This window comes from Mustelus asterias, chromosome 16 (assembly GCF_964213995.1).
Source record: "Mustelus asterias chromosome 16, sMusAst1.hap1.1, whole genome shotgun sequence".
NCBI lineage: Eukaryota > Metazoa > Chordata > Chondrichthyes > Carcharhiniformes > Triakidae > Mustelus > Mustelus asterias.
Window position 1 is genome coordinate 79,166,021 of NC_135816.1, and position 14,861 is coordinate 79,180,881.

At 47.6% G+C, this 14,861-nt stretch overlaps 1 protein-coding gene across 3 annotated transcripts in view; it reads left to right on the forward strand.

The window, feature by feature from the left end:
* Window positions 1-14,861, forward strand: part of LOC144505263 (polyadenylate-binding protein-interacting protein 2-like) — a 47,390-nt gene that overhangs the window by 13,965 nt on the left and 18,564 nt on the right. The gene's annotated exons all lie outside the window — the stretch shown is intronic.

Below are 14,861 nucleotides of genomic sequence, written 5' to 3' on the forward strand. Positions count from 1 at the left end.
CTTCCCCCCCCCCCCCCCCGCTCTCTTCTCCCCCCCCCCCATTTTTTTTGCGCGCGTCCTCCCTTTCACACCACACTGCGTCGGTACATTGCCTAGCTTAGGTTCTGATTCCTAGATTTGTGAAGAAATCTTCATTTATGAAGAAGTTCTCGAGCAATTATGTACAAAGTTTAAGTTTATTTATTCGTGTCACAAGTAGGCTTACATGTTACTGTTACAATTCAAAGGTGGGAATGTTTTTATTAGGCAATAGCATTGAATGATAGGAATAAAGATGCGTAACTGGAGTTTATATAAATAGATCTGATGTGGCTTTATCAAATGGTGCATCTGACAGGCCACGTGCTCTTCCGAGGATGATGTGGAAATAACCCTGTGGAAATTACTCCCAAACCTAGCTCCTCTACAGCTCCTCCTCAATCTTCGCTCCCTGTAAGGACTCCATCCCATTTTCCTCATCTCTCTGTCTCTGTCACATCTGTTCCACTGATGCCACCTTTGAAAATGGTGCTTCTGACACATCTGTTTTTTTCCCTCAGCCCCCTTATTGTGGTTGATAGGGCACTTAACTATGTCCAGCCCATTTCCTGCACCTCTGCCCTCACACCTTCCCCTCCCTCCCACAACCGTGATAGGGTCCGCCTTGTCCTCACTTTCCATCCTGCCAGCATTCAAAGGATCACATTCGATTGGCTCTGGGGCACAGCGGGAAAGAGTAAAGGTAAACAGGACCATAGTGATAGGAGACTCGATAGGGAGACAGACAGGGGATTCTGTGGCTGCAAACGGGAGTCTAGGGTGTGTTACCTCCCAGGTGCCAGGGTCAAGGATATCTTGGAGCAGCTGCAGAACATTCTCAAGGGGGAGGGTGAGCAGCCAGAAGCCAATGTGCACATTGGCATGAATGATGCAAATAGAAATAGGGATGAAGTCCTGAGGAGTAATTATAGAGAGCAAGGAAAAAGGTTAAGAAGCAGGACCTCGAGGGTGGTAATCTCTGGATTACTTCCAGTGCCCCGTGCTAGAGAGGGTAAGAACAGGAGAATATGGCAGATGAATGTGTGGCTAAAGAATTGGTATGGGGGCAGGGATTCAGATTATTAGGTCATTGGGATCTTTTCTGGGGCAGAGGTGACCTGTTTAAGAGGGACGGGTTGCATCTGAACTGGAGGGGGACCAATACAAAGAACAAAGAAAATCACAGCACAGGAACAGGCCCTTTGGCCCTCTAAGCCTGCACCGACCATGCTGTCCGACTTAACTAAAACCCCCTACCCTTCTGGGGACCATATCCCTCTATTCCCATCCTATTCATGTATTTAGTCAAGACGCCCCTTAAAAGTCACCATCGTATCTGCTTCCACGACCTCCCCTGGCAGCGAGTTCCAGGCACCCACCACCCTCTGTGTGAAAAAAAAACCTTGCCTTGTATATCTCCTTTAAACCTTGCCCCTCGCACCTTAAACCTATGTTAACCCTAGTAATTGACTCATCCAAAAGTTTCTGACTGTCCACTTTGTCCATGCCCCTCATAATCTTGTAGACTGCTATCCAGTCGACCCTCAACCTCTGTCGTTCCAGTGAGAACAAACCAAATTTCTCCAACCTCTCCTCGTAGCTAATGCTTTTACCAGGCAACATTCTGGTAAATCTTTTCTGTCCCCTCTCCAAAGCCCTGGTAGTGTGGCGACCAGAATTGAACACTATATTCCAAGTGCGGCCTAAGGTTCTATAAAGCTTACATGACTTGCAACATGACTTGCCAATTTTTAAACTCAATGCCCTGGCCGATTAAGGCAAGTATGCCTTCTTGACTACCTTCTCCACCTGCATTGCCATTTTCAGTGACCTGTGTACCTGTACACCCAGATCCCTCTGCCTATCAGGGTTCTGATGTGGAGATGCCGGCGTTGGACTGGGGTGAACACGGTAAGAAGTCTCACAACACCAGGTTAAAGTCCAACAGGTTTATTTGATCGCAAATACCATAAGCTTTCGGAGCACTGCTCCTTCGTCAATTTGACGAAGGAGCAGTGCTCCGAAAGCTTATGGTATTTGCTACCAAATAAACCTGTTGGACTTTAACCTGGTGTTGTGAGACTTCTTACCGTATCAGGGTTCTGCCATTTTCTGTATATTTCCTCTCTGTATTAGACCTTCCAAAATATATTACCTCACATTTGTCCGGATTAAACTCCATCTGCCATCTCTCCGCCCAAGTCTCCACCGATCTATATCCTCTGATGGTCCTCATCACTTTTCGCAAATCCACCAATCTTTGTGTTGTCTGCAAACTTACTAATCAAACCAGTTACGTTTTCCTCCAAGTCATTTATATATATTACAAACAGCAAAGGTCCTAGCACTGATCCCTGAGGAACACCACTTGTCATAGCCCTCCATTCAGAAACGCACCCTTCCACTGCTACCCTCTGTCTTCTATGACCGAGCCAGTTCTGTATCCATATATTCTGTATTCAATATCTTGGGGGGCAGATTTGCTCGTGCTACAAGGGAGGGTTTAAACTAGATTGGCGGGGCGGGGGGGGGGTTGTGGGATCCTCAGCCGCAGGGAAGCAAATGAGGGGCTGGAAGGAGATGCAGTACTCAGCAATGGCAAGCTGAATAGACATGATAGGTTGGAACATGGCAGGGAGCGGGGAAAACCTGTTGAATAAATTGCATTTATTTCGATGCAAATGGGCTGGGTGGTAAGGCTCAGGGCATAGATAGGTACGTGGGACTGGGATATTATAGCCATAACTGAAACATGTCTAAGGGAGGCACAGGACTGCAGCTTAATGGTCCAGGATACAGGGCTTTAGGCGGGACAGAGGTGGAGGAAAGAGAGGAGGGGGAGTTGCATTCTTTATTAAGGGGAGCATCACATAGTCAGAGATGAAAAAACCGAGGGATCATCCAGCGAGGCTTTGTGAGTGGAACTAAGAAATAATAAGGGGATGGTGACCTTATTGAAGTTGTACCTTCGGCTCCCAAATAGTCATTGGGAACAAAAAAAAGTACAGCACAGGAACAGGTCCTTCGGCCCTCCAAGCCTGCGCCGATCGTGATGCCTGCCTGAACTAAAACCGTATGCACTTTTGGAGCCCGTATCGTTCCACTCTCATCCGATTCATGTACTCATCTGGTTGCCCCTTAAATGCCGCTATTGTACCTGCTCCTACCATCTCCACAGGCAGCGTGTTCCAGACATTCACCACCCTCTGTGTAAAAAAAAAACATGCCTCACACATCTCCTCTAAACTTTTTTCTACACACCCTAAACCCCTGTCCCCTAGTACTTGACCTTTCTACCCTAGGAAAGAGCATCTGACTATCCACTATGTTTTTTGAACTAAGGCAACAGAAAGTAGAAGATGAGTCACCTAAGAAATCACTCAGTCTTGTAGACCTCTATCAGATCACCCCTCAACCTCCGTCATTCCAGTGAGGACAAACTGAGTTTATCCAACCTCTCCTCATAGCTAATACCCTCCAAACCAGGCAACATCCTTAGTTCCACTCTCCTCTGCACCCTCGCCAAAACATCCACATCCTTCTGGTATTGTGGCGACTAGAATTGTACACAATATTCTAAATGAATCCCAACTCCGGTTCCGTACAGCTGCATCATGACCTGCCAATTTTTATATTCAATGCCCCGACTCGATGCCCTTTTACATCCCCCTCTATCCTGCCTGAAGCATCTAAATTCTGGAATGTTTAACTGCCAATCTTGTCCATCTTTCAACCAAGTCTCTGTCATAGCAACAACATTAATCCAAGCTGTAACTTGTCATACCTGTTATGCTCCTTGTGTTGAAACAAATCCTGTCCTGCTGTGTTCAACAACTACTCCCTGCCTGCTCTTCCTCTTAATCTTGCTGGCCTTAGTCTGTAGCTCTCCCTCAGTTATTTCTCCTGTTGACCTACTGCTCTGGTTCCCACCCCCTGCCATACTAGTTGAAACCCTCCCAAGTGACTCTAGCAAATCTACCTGCCAGGATATTGGTGCGCCTCCAGTTTAGGTGTAACCCGTCCTTCTTGTACAGGTCCCACCTGTCCCGGAAGAGATCCCAGTGATCAAGATATCTGAGCCTCCTCCCTCCTACACTAGCTCTTTAGCCACATGTTTAGCTGCACTACTTTCTATTCCTAGCTTCACTGGCACGTGAGGGGCTGAAAGGAGATACAGTACTTAGCAAAATAGTTATGGAAAGGGACAAAACTGGTCCACAGGTGCAAGTTCTAAATTGGAGCAAGGTGAATTTTGATGGAATTAGACAAGGAATCTTGGATGACAAAACATATTGAGGTTTGGCCAGGAAGAAGAACAAGGCATGGCTCAGGTATAAGCAGCTGGAATCATAGAATCCTAGTGTTCAGAAAGAGGTCATTCGGCCCATCGAGTATGTACGGACCACAATCCCACCCAGGCCCTATCCCCATAACCACATGCATTTACCCTAGCTAGTCCCCCTTAGAGTTAGTGGCAATTTATCATGGCGAATCCATGCACAAAACGTAACCTGCACATCTTTGGACTGTGGGAGGAAACTGGAGCACCCGGAGGAAACCCACACAGACGCAGGGAGAATGCGCAAACTCCGCACAGACAGTGACCCAAGCCGGGAATGAAATCCAGGTCTCTGGCGCTGTGAGGCAGCACTACTGTGGCCCCGTCCTGCTCCTGGATTCCCTGGAGGTGTACACAGGATACAGGAGTCTACTCAAGAAGTGAGCTCCTTGAAAGTGGAGTCACAGGTGGACAGAGTGGTGAAGAAGGCATTCGGCTTGGTTTCATCGGTCAGAACATTGAATACAGGAGTTGGAATGTCTTGTTGAAGTTGTACACGACATTGGTAAGGCCACACTTCGAATACGGTGTGCAATTTTGGTCACCCTATTATAGAAAGGATATTATTAAATTAGAAAGAGTGCAGAAAAGATTTACTAGGATGCTACCGGGACTTGATGGATTGAGTTATAAGGAGAGGCTGGATAGACTGGAACATTTTTCTCTGGAGCGTAGGAGGCTGAGGGGTGATCTTATAGAGGTCTATAAAATAATGAGGGGCACAGATCAGCTCGATAGTCAATATCTTTTCCCAAAGGTAGGGGAGTCTAAAACTAGAGGGCATAGGTTTAAGGTGAGAGGGGAGAGGTACAAAAGTGTCCAGAGGGGCAAATCTTTCACACAGGGTGGTGAGTGTCTGGAACAAGCTGCCAGAGGTAGTAGTAGAGGCGGGTACAATTTTATCTTTTAAAAAGCATTTAGACAGTTACATGGGTACGATGGTTATGGAGGGATATGGGCCAAGTGCGGGCAATTGGGATTAGCTTAGGGGTTTTAAAATAAAAGGGCGGCATGGACAAGTTGGGCCAAAGGGCCTGTTTCCATGCTGTAAACCTCTATGACTATGGAAATTAGGAGGGCAAGAAGGGGCATGAGGTAACTTTGGCTGAGAGGATGAAGGTGAACCACAGGGGCTCGGCGAGGTTTTCGATGAATGTTTCTCCTGTGTTTACCGTGGAGAAAGACATGAAGACTTGGGAACCTGGGAAGGTTCGTGGCGATGTACTGGGGACAGTTTGCATTACAGAATAAAGAACAGCACAGCACAGGAACATACTCTTCAGCCCCCCGCCCCCACCTCCCCGATTGGCCGCCCCCCCCTTCCACCCCCCCCCCCCTTCCACCACCCCCCCACCCCCCTGAGTGGCTGCCCCCCCCCCCCCCCCCCCCCGGAGTGGCCGCCCTCACCCCTCTGAGTGGCCACACCCCCCCCACCCCGAGTGGCCGCGCCCCCCCCCTCCCCCGAGCGGCTGGCCCCCCGAGCAGCCGGCCCCCCCTCCCCCATCCCCCCGAGCGGCCGGCCCCTCCCCCATCCCCGCGAGCAGCCGGCCGGCCGCCCCCCACCCACCCTCTTCCCCCCCCCCCACCCCCACCCCACCAAATTTTGCCCAATCAAACTGGACACTTGGCTAACAGAAGCCTATTAGATTTAAATTTGATGTTTTGGTAACCTGAGAACCAACCCAATAGGGATGTTGGTATGTCATCAAGAGGATAAGAGACAGCTCTCAGCTTCAGAGAGACACAGCAGCAACTGTCCTCTGCCAGCAGCAATTGCTGTCTCTGTCTGCCACATCTAACAGCTTTTAGCTCAAAGCCTCATCTGAGTAGAAAAGGTACCAAGAGAAGCCAGAGATTCCAGAAAGAAGAAGGAAGATAGAAGATTCCGGAAGATAAAACCTGGTTGCAGTTTGGGAGTGACTGAAAAAAAATTCTTTTTTTTTGTTAATAAGTAGTAATTTTATTGATCTAAATAGAATTCCATTAGAATAGTTAGTGTTTTATTCGGTTTGTGAATAGTTTAGTTAACTGTTAGATACATAAAGTGTTATTGTTGATTTTACAGAGAGAATCTCAGGTAGTTATTTTTGATTTAACCACAAAAAGTTGCTGAAGAGCAGATCGTACTATTTCTCACACACCTTTAACAGATTATTAAGTGAGGTACTCCTCTTTGGGTGATTAGGTGTTAACCTCCGCTTCATAACAGATTGGGGGTTCATCCGGATTTGAGCAGTCCTAGATCTTTAAATACACCTTAAGTGAGAAGTGGAAGATCTGTTAACTGTTGTTGGAGAGGATTCTTAGAGACAGGATGTATGTGCATTTAGAACGGAACAATCTCATTAGTGACAGACAGCATGGTTTTGTAAGAGGGAGGTCGTGCCTTACAAATTTGGTGGAGTTTTTTGAGGAAGTGCCAAAAACGGTTGACGAAGGAAGGGCCGTGGATGTCGTCTATATGGATTTCAGTAAGGCATTTGACAAAGTCCCACATGGCAGGTTGGTTAAGAAGGTTAAGGCTCATGGGATGCAAGGAGAAGTGGCTAGATGGGTGGAGAACTGGCTTGGCCATAGGCCATTATTGGCCATAGACAATACACATCTTTTTAGCCTGTCTTGATGCTCTCCCCACTCCCATTGTTTTGTTTCTTAAAGACTGGATTAGTTGTAAGTATTCGCATTCCAACCATTATTCATGTAAATTGAGTCTGTGTCTTATAAGTTCTGTTTGTGAACAGAATTCCCACTCACCTGAAGAAGGGGCTCAGAGCCTCGAAAGCTTGTGTGGCTTTTGCTACCAAATAAACCTGTTGGACTTTAACCTGGTGTTGTTAAACTTCTTACTGTGTTGGCCATAGGAGACAGAGGGTAGTGGTCGAAGGGTCTTTTTCCGGCTGGAGGTCTGTGACCAGTGGTGTTCCGCAGGGCTCTGTACTGGGACCTCTGCTATTTGTGATATATATAAATGATTTGGAAGATGTAACTGGTGTTATCAGCAAGTTTGCGGATGACACGAAGATGGCTGGACTTGCGGATAGCGATGAGCATTGTTGGGCAAGACAGCAGGATATAGATAGGCTGGAAAATTGGGCGGAGAGGTGGCAGATGGAATTTAATCTGGATAAATGCGAAGTGATGCATTTTGGAAGAAATAATGTAGGGAGGAGTTACACAATAAATGGCAGAGTCATCAAGAGTATAGAAACACAGAGGGACGTAGGCGTGCAAGTCCACAAATCCTTGAAGGTGGCAACACAGGTGGAGAAGGTGGTGAAGAAGGCATATGGTATGCTTGCGTTTATAGGATGGGGTATAGAGTATAAAAGCTGGAGTCTGATGATGCAGCTGTATAGAACGCTGGTTAGGCCACATTTGGAGTACTGCGTCCAGTTCTGGTTGCCACACTACCAGAAGGACGTGGAGGCGGTAGAGAGAGTGCAGAGAAGGTTTGCCAGGATGTTAGAACATAGAACATAGAACATTACAGCGCAGAACAGGCCCTTCGGCCCACGATGTTGCACCGACCAGTTAAAAAAAAAAACTGTGACCCTCCAACCTAAACCAATTTCTTTTCGTCCATGAACCTATCTACGGATCTCTTAAACGCCCCCAAACTAGGCGCATTTACTACTGATGCTGGCAGGGCATTCCAATCCCTCACCACCCTCTGGGTAAAGAACCTACCCCTGACATCGGTTCTATAACTACCCCCCCTCAATTTAAAGCCATGCCCCCTCGTGCTGGATTTCTCCATCAGAGGAAAAAGGCTATCACTATCCACCCTATCTAAACCTCTAATCATCTTATATGTTTCAATAAGATCCCCTCTTAGCCGCCGCCTTTCCAGCGAAAACAATCCCAAATCCCTCAGCCTCTCCTCATAGGATCTCCCCTCCATACCAGGCAACATCCTGGTAAACCTCCTCTGCACCCTCTCCAAAGCCTCCAAATCCTTCCTGTAATGTGGGGACCAGAACTGCACACAGTACTCCAAGTGCGGCCGCACCAGAGTTGTGTACAGTTGCAACATAACGCTACGACTCCTAAATTCAATCCCCCTACCAATAAACGCCAAGACACCATATGCCTTCTTAACAACCTTATCTACTTGATTCCCAACTTTCAGGGATCTATGCACACATACACCTAGATCCCTCTGCTCCTCCACACTATTCAAAGTCCTCCCGTTAGCCCTATACTCAACACATCTGTTATTCCTACCAAAGTGAATTACCTCACACTTCTCCGCATTAAACTCCATCCGCCACCTCTCGGCCCAACTTTGCAACCTGTCTAAGTCTTCCTGCAAACTACGACACCCTTCCTCACTGTCTACCACACCACCGACTTTGGTGTCATCAGCAAATTTGCTAATCCACCCAACTATACCCTCATCCAGATCATTAATAAATATTACAAACAGCAGTGGCCCCAAAACAGATCCCTGAGGTACACCACTTGTAACCGCACTCCATGATGAATATTTACTATCAACCACCACCCTCTGTTTCCTATCCGCTAGCCAATTCCTGATCCAATTTCCTAGATCACCCCCAATCCCATACATCTGCATTTTCTGCAGAAGCCTACCATGGTGAACCTTATCAAACGCCTTACTAAAATCCATATATACCACGTCCACTGCCTTGCCCCCATCCACCTCCTTGGTCACTTTCTCAAAAAACTCAATAAGGTTAGTAAGGCACGACCTACCTGCCACAAAACCATGCTGACTATCACCTATCAATTCATTACTCTCCAGATAACTATAAATCCTATCCCTTATAATTTTTTCCAACATCTTGCCGACAACAGAAGTGAGACTCACCGGTCTATAATTCCCGGGGAAGTCTCTGTTCCCCTTCTTAAACAATGGGACAACATTCGCTAACCTCCAATCTTCTGGTACTATACCAGAGGCCAACGACGACCTGAAGATCAGAGCCAGAGGCTCTGCAATCACTTCTCTTGCCTCCCAGAGAATCCTTGGATAAATCCCATCCGGACCAGGGGATTTATCTATTTTCAGACCCTCCAGAATATCCTGCACATCCTCCTTATCAACTGTAATACTGTCTATTCTACTCCCTTGCAACCCAGTGTCCTCCTCAGCTATATTCATGTCCCCTTGCGTGAACACCGAAGAGAAATATTGGTTCAATGCTTCACCAATCTCCTCCGGTTCCACACATAACTTCCCTCTGCCATCTATAACTGGCCCTAAACTTGCCCTAACCAACCTTCTGTTCTTGACATACCTATAGAACGCCTTAGGATTCTCTTTAACCCTATCCGCCAAAGTCTTCTCATGTCCCCTTTTAGCCCTTCTAAGCTCGCTCTTCAACTCCCTCTTAGCCAATCTAAAGCTTTCTAGTGCACTACCCGAGTGCTCACGTCTCATCCGAACATAAGCCTCCTTTTTCTTTTTAACCAACAAAGAAACTTTTTTGGTGCACCACGGTTCCCTAGCCCTACCAATTCCTCCTTGCCTGACAGGGACATACCTATCACAGACTCGCAGTAGCTGCTCCTTGAAAAAACTCCACATGTCGGACGTTCCCAGTCCCTGTAATCTCCTAGTCCAACCTATGTTTCCTAATTCTCTCCTAATAGCCTCATAATTACCCTTCCCCTAGCTAAAACCATTGGCCCGAGGTTCATGCCTATCCCTTTCCATCACTAAGGTGAACGTAACCGAATTGTGGTCACTATCACCAAAATGCACACCAACTTCCAAGTCTAGCACCTGGTCTGGCTCATTTCCCAGCACCAGATCCAATATAGCCTCACCTCTAGTTGGCCTGTCTACATACTGAGTCAAAAAACCTTCCTGCACGCTTTGAACAAAAACTGACCCCTCTAACGAGCTAGAGCTATAACAATTCCAGTCAATATTAGTCAAGTTAAAATCCCCCATAACAATTGCCCTATTACTTTCACTCCTAAGCAGGATTGACTCCGCAATCCTTTCCTCAACCTCTCTAGAACTTTTAGGAGGTCTATAAAAGACTCCCAACAGGGTGACCTCTCCTCTCCTATTTCTAATCTCCGCCCATACTACCTCAACAGATAAGTCCTCATCAAACCTCCTCTCTGACACTGTGATACAATCTCTGACCAATAATGCTACCCCTCCCCCTCTTCTACCTCCTTCCCTACTTCGACTAAAACATTTGAACCCCGGGACCTGCAGCATCCATTCCTGCCCCTGCTCTATCCATGTCTCTGAAATAGCCACAACATCGAAGTCCCAGGTACTAATCCACGCTGCAAGTTCACCCACTTTATTGCGAATACTCCTGGCATTGAAGTATACACATTTCAAACCCTGCTCCACCCCACCTCTGCAATGCCGTGCATTGCAGTCCCCATCCATGCATCCCTCACTTTCAGCCCCACTACTCAGGATCCCTCCCCCCCCCCCGAATCAGTTTAAACCTCCCTGCATGGCCTTAGCAAATTTACCCCCCAGGATATTGGTCCCCTTCTGATTAAGGTGTAGACCATCCTTCTCATAGAGGTCACACCTTCCCCAGTACGAGCCCCAATTGCTTAAGTACCTGAACCCCTCCCTCCTGCACCATCCCCTCAGCCATGAATTCAAACCTTCCCTCTCCCTATTCCTCTCTAAACTATCCCGTGGTACAGGCAAGAGTCCAGAGATAACCACTCTGTCAGTCTTGGCCTTTAGTTTCCACCCCAACTCCATAAATCCCTGCCTAATATCCCCTTCCCCTATCCTCCCTATGTCGTGTGTCCCCACATGTACAATAACTTGTGGTTTATCTCCCTCCCCCCTAAGAGTCCTGAATACCCTGTCAGACACATCCCGGATGTTGTCTGGTATGGAGGGTCTTAGCTATGAGGAGAGATTGGGTAAACTGGGGTTGTTCTCCCTGGAAAGACGGAGAATGAGGGAAGACCTAATAGAGGTGTATAAGATTATGAAGGGGATAGATAGGGTGAACGGTGGGAAGCTTTTTCCCAGATCAGAAGTGACGATCATGAGGGGTCATGGGCTCAAGGTGAGAGGGACGAAGTATAAGTCAGATATCAGAGGGATGTTTTTTACGCAGAGGGTGATGGGGTGCCTGGAATGCGCTGCCAAGTAGGGTGGTGGAGGCAGACACGCTGACATGGAAACATAGAAAACCACAGCACAAAACAGGCCCTTCGGCCCCACAAGTTGCGCCGAACATATCCCTACCTTTTGGGCCTACCTATAACCCTCCATCCTATTAAGTCCCATGTACTCATCCAGGAGTCTCTTAAAAGACCCTATTGAGTTTGCCTCCACCACCACTGACAGCAGCTGATTCCACTCGCCCACCACCCTCTGTGAAAAACTGCCCCCTAACATTTCCCCTGTACCTACACCCCAGCACCTTAAACCTGTGTCCTCTTGTAGCAGCCATTTCCACCCTGGGAAAAAGCCTCTGAGAGTCCACCCGATCTATGCCTCTCAACATCTTATATACCTCTATTAGGTCTCCTCTCATCCTACGTCTCTCCAAGGAGAAAAGACCGAGCTCCCTCAGCCTATCCTCATAATGCATGCCACTCAATCCAGGCAACATCCTTGTAAATCTCCTCTGCACCCTTTCAATCTTTTCCACATCCTTCCTATAATGAGGCGACCAGAACTGAGCACAGTACTCCAAGTGGGGTCTGATGAGTGTCTTATATAGCTGCATCATTATCCCCGGACTCCTAAACTCAATCCCTCGATTGATAAAGGCCAGCATACCATACGCCTTCTTAACCACCTCCTCCACCTGCGGGGCCGATTTTAGAGTCCTATGGACCCGGACCCCAAGGTCCTTTTGATCCTCTACAGTACTAAGAGTCTTTCCCTTAATATTGTACTCCTTCATCCCATTTGACCTGCCAAAATGGACCACTACGCATTTATCAAGAACAAAGAACAATACAGCATAGCAACAGGCCCTTCGGCCCTCCAAGCCCGCGCCGCTCCCTGGTCCAAACTAGACCATTCTTTTGTATCCCTCCATTCCCACTCTGTTCATGTGGCTATCTAGATAAGTCTTAAACGTTCCCAGTGTGTCCGCCTCCACCACCTTGCCCAGCAGCGCATTCCAGGCCCCCACCACCCTCTGTGTAAAATACGTCCTTCTGATATCCGTGTTAACCCTCCACCCCCGTTACCTCACCTCGAACGTATGACCCCTCGTGAACGTCACCACCGATCTGGGAAAAAGCTTCCCACCGTTCACTCTACCTATGCCTTTCATAATTTTATACACCTCTATTAGGTCACCCCTCATCCTCCGTCTTTCCAGTGAGAACAACCCCAGTTTACCCAATCTCTCCTCATAACTAAGCCCTCCATACCAGGCAACATCCTGGTAAACCTCCTCTGCACTCTCTCGAAAGTCTCCACGTCCTTCTGGTAGTGTGGCGACCAGAACAGGGCGCAGAATTCCAAATGCGACTGAACCAACGTTCGATACAACTGCAACATCAGACCCCAACTTTTATACTCTGTGCCCCGTCCTATAAAGGCAAGTATGCCATATGTCTTATTCACTACCTTCTCCACCTGTGACGTCACCTTCAAGGATCTGTGGACTTGCACACCCAGGTCCCTCTGCGTATCTGCACCCTTTATGGTTCTGCCATTTATCGTATAGCTCCCCCCGATGTTAGTTCTACTAAAATGCATTACTTCGCATTTATCTGGATTGAACTCCATCTGCCATTTCTTTGCCCAAATTTCCAGCCTATCTATATCCTTCTGTAGCTTCTGACAATGTTCCTCACTATCTGCAAGTCCAGCCATTTTTGTGTCGTCGCAAACTTACTGATCACCCCAGTTACACCTTCTTCCAGATCGTTTATATAAATCACGAACAGCAGAGGTCCCAATACAGAGCCCTGTGGAACACCACTAGTCACAGGCCTCCAGCCGGAAAAAGACCCTTCCAATACCACCCTCTGTCTTCTGTGACCAAGCCAGTTCTCCACCCATCTAGCCACCTCCCCCTTTATCCCATGAGATCCAACCTTTTGCACCAACCTACCATGAGGGACTTTGTCAAACGCTTTACTAAAGTCCATATAGACGACATCCACGGCCCTTCCCTCATCAACCATTCTAGTCACTTCTTCAAAAAACTCCACCAGGTTAGTGAGGCATGACCTCCCTCTCACAAAACCATGCTGACTATCGTTAATGAGTTTATTCCTTTCTAAATGCGCATACATCCTATCTCTAAGAATCTTCTCCAACAACTTCCCGACCACGGACGTCAAGCTCACCGGCCTATAATTACCCAGGTTATCCTTCCTACCCTTCTTAAATAACTTAAATAACTGGGTTGAACTCCATCTGCCACTTCTCCGCCCAGTCTTGCATCCTATCTATGTCTCTCTGTAACTTCTGACATCCCTCCAGACTATCCACAACCACACCGACCTTCGTGTCGTCGGCAAACTTACCAACCCATCCCTCCACTTCCTCATCCAGGTCATTTATGAAAATGACAAACAGCAAAGGTCCCAGAACAGATCCCTGGGGCACACCACTGGTGACCGACCTCCATTTAAAAAAAAGACCCATCTATACCCACTCTCTGCCTCCTTTGGGCAATGCCGGCGTTGGACTGGGGTAAACACAGTAAGAAGTTTAACAACACCAGGTTAAAGTCCAACAGGTTCATTTGGTAGCAAAAGCCACACAAGCTTTCGGAGCTGCAAGCCCCTTGTAAATCTCCTGTGCTGTGTTCCTGAGACCACAGAAGGGGCTTGCAGCTCCGAAAGCTTGTGTGGCTTTTGCTACCAAATAAACCTGTTGGACTTTAACCTGGTGTTGTTAAACTTCTTCCTTTGGGCAAGCCAGTTCTGGATCCACAAGGTAGCAGCCCCTTGGATCCCATGCCCTCTCACTTTTTCTAGAAGCCTTGCATGGGGAACCTTATTGAACGCCTTGCCAAAAATCCATATAAACCACATCTACCGCTTTCCCTTCATCAATGTGTTGAGTCACATTTTTGAAGAACTCCACCAGGCTCGTAAGGCGCGATCTGCCTTTGACAAAGCCATGCTGAGTATTCTTGAGCATACTAAACCTCTCTAAATGCTCATAAATCTTGTCCCTCAGGATCTTCTCCATCAGCTTACCAACCACTGAGGTTAGACTCACCGGTCGGTAATTTCCTGGGCTATCCCTATTCTCCTTCTTGAAAATAGGAACCACATCCGCAATCCTCCGGCACCTCTCCCATCTCCATCGACGACGCAAAGATCATCGCCAGAGGCTCTGAAATCTCTTCCCTCGCCTCCCACAGTAACCTGGGGTACCTCCCATCTGGACCCGGTGACTTATCTATCTTGATGCCATTCAAAGATTCCAGCACAACCTCTTTGTTAAAGTCCACATACTCAATCTTTTCAGTCCACCGCAAGCCCACAGCACATCCTCCCATGTCCTTCTCCTCTGTGAAAACCGAGGCAAAATACTCATTAAGCACCTCTGCCATTT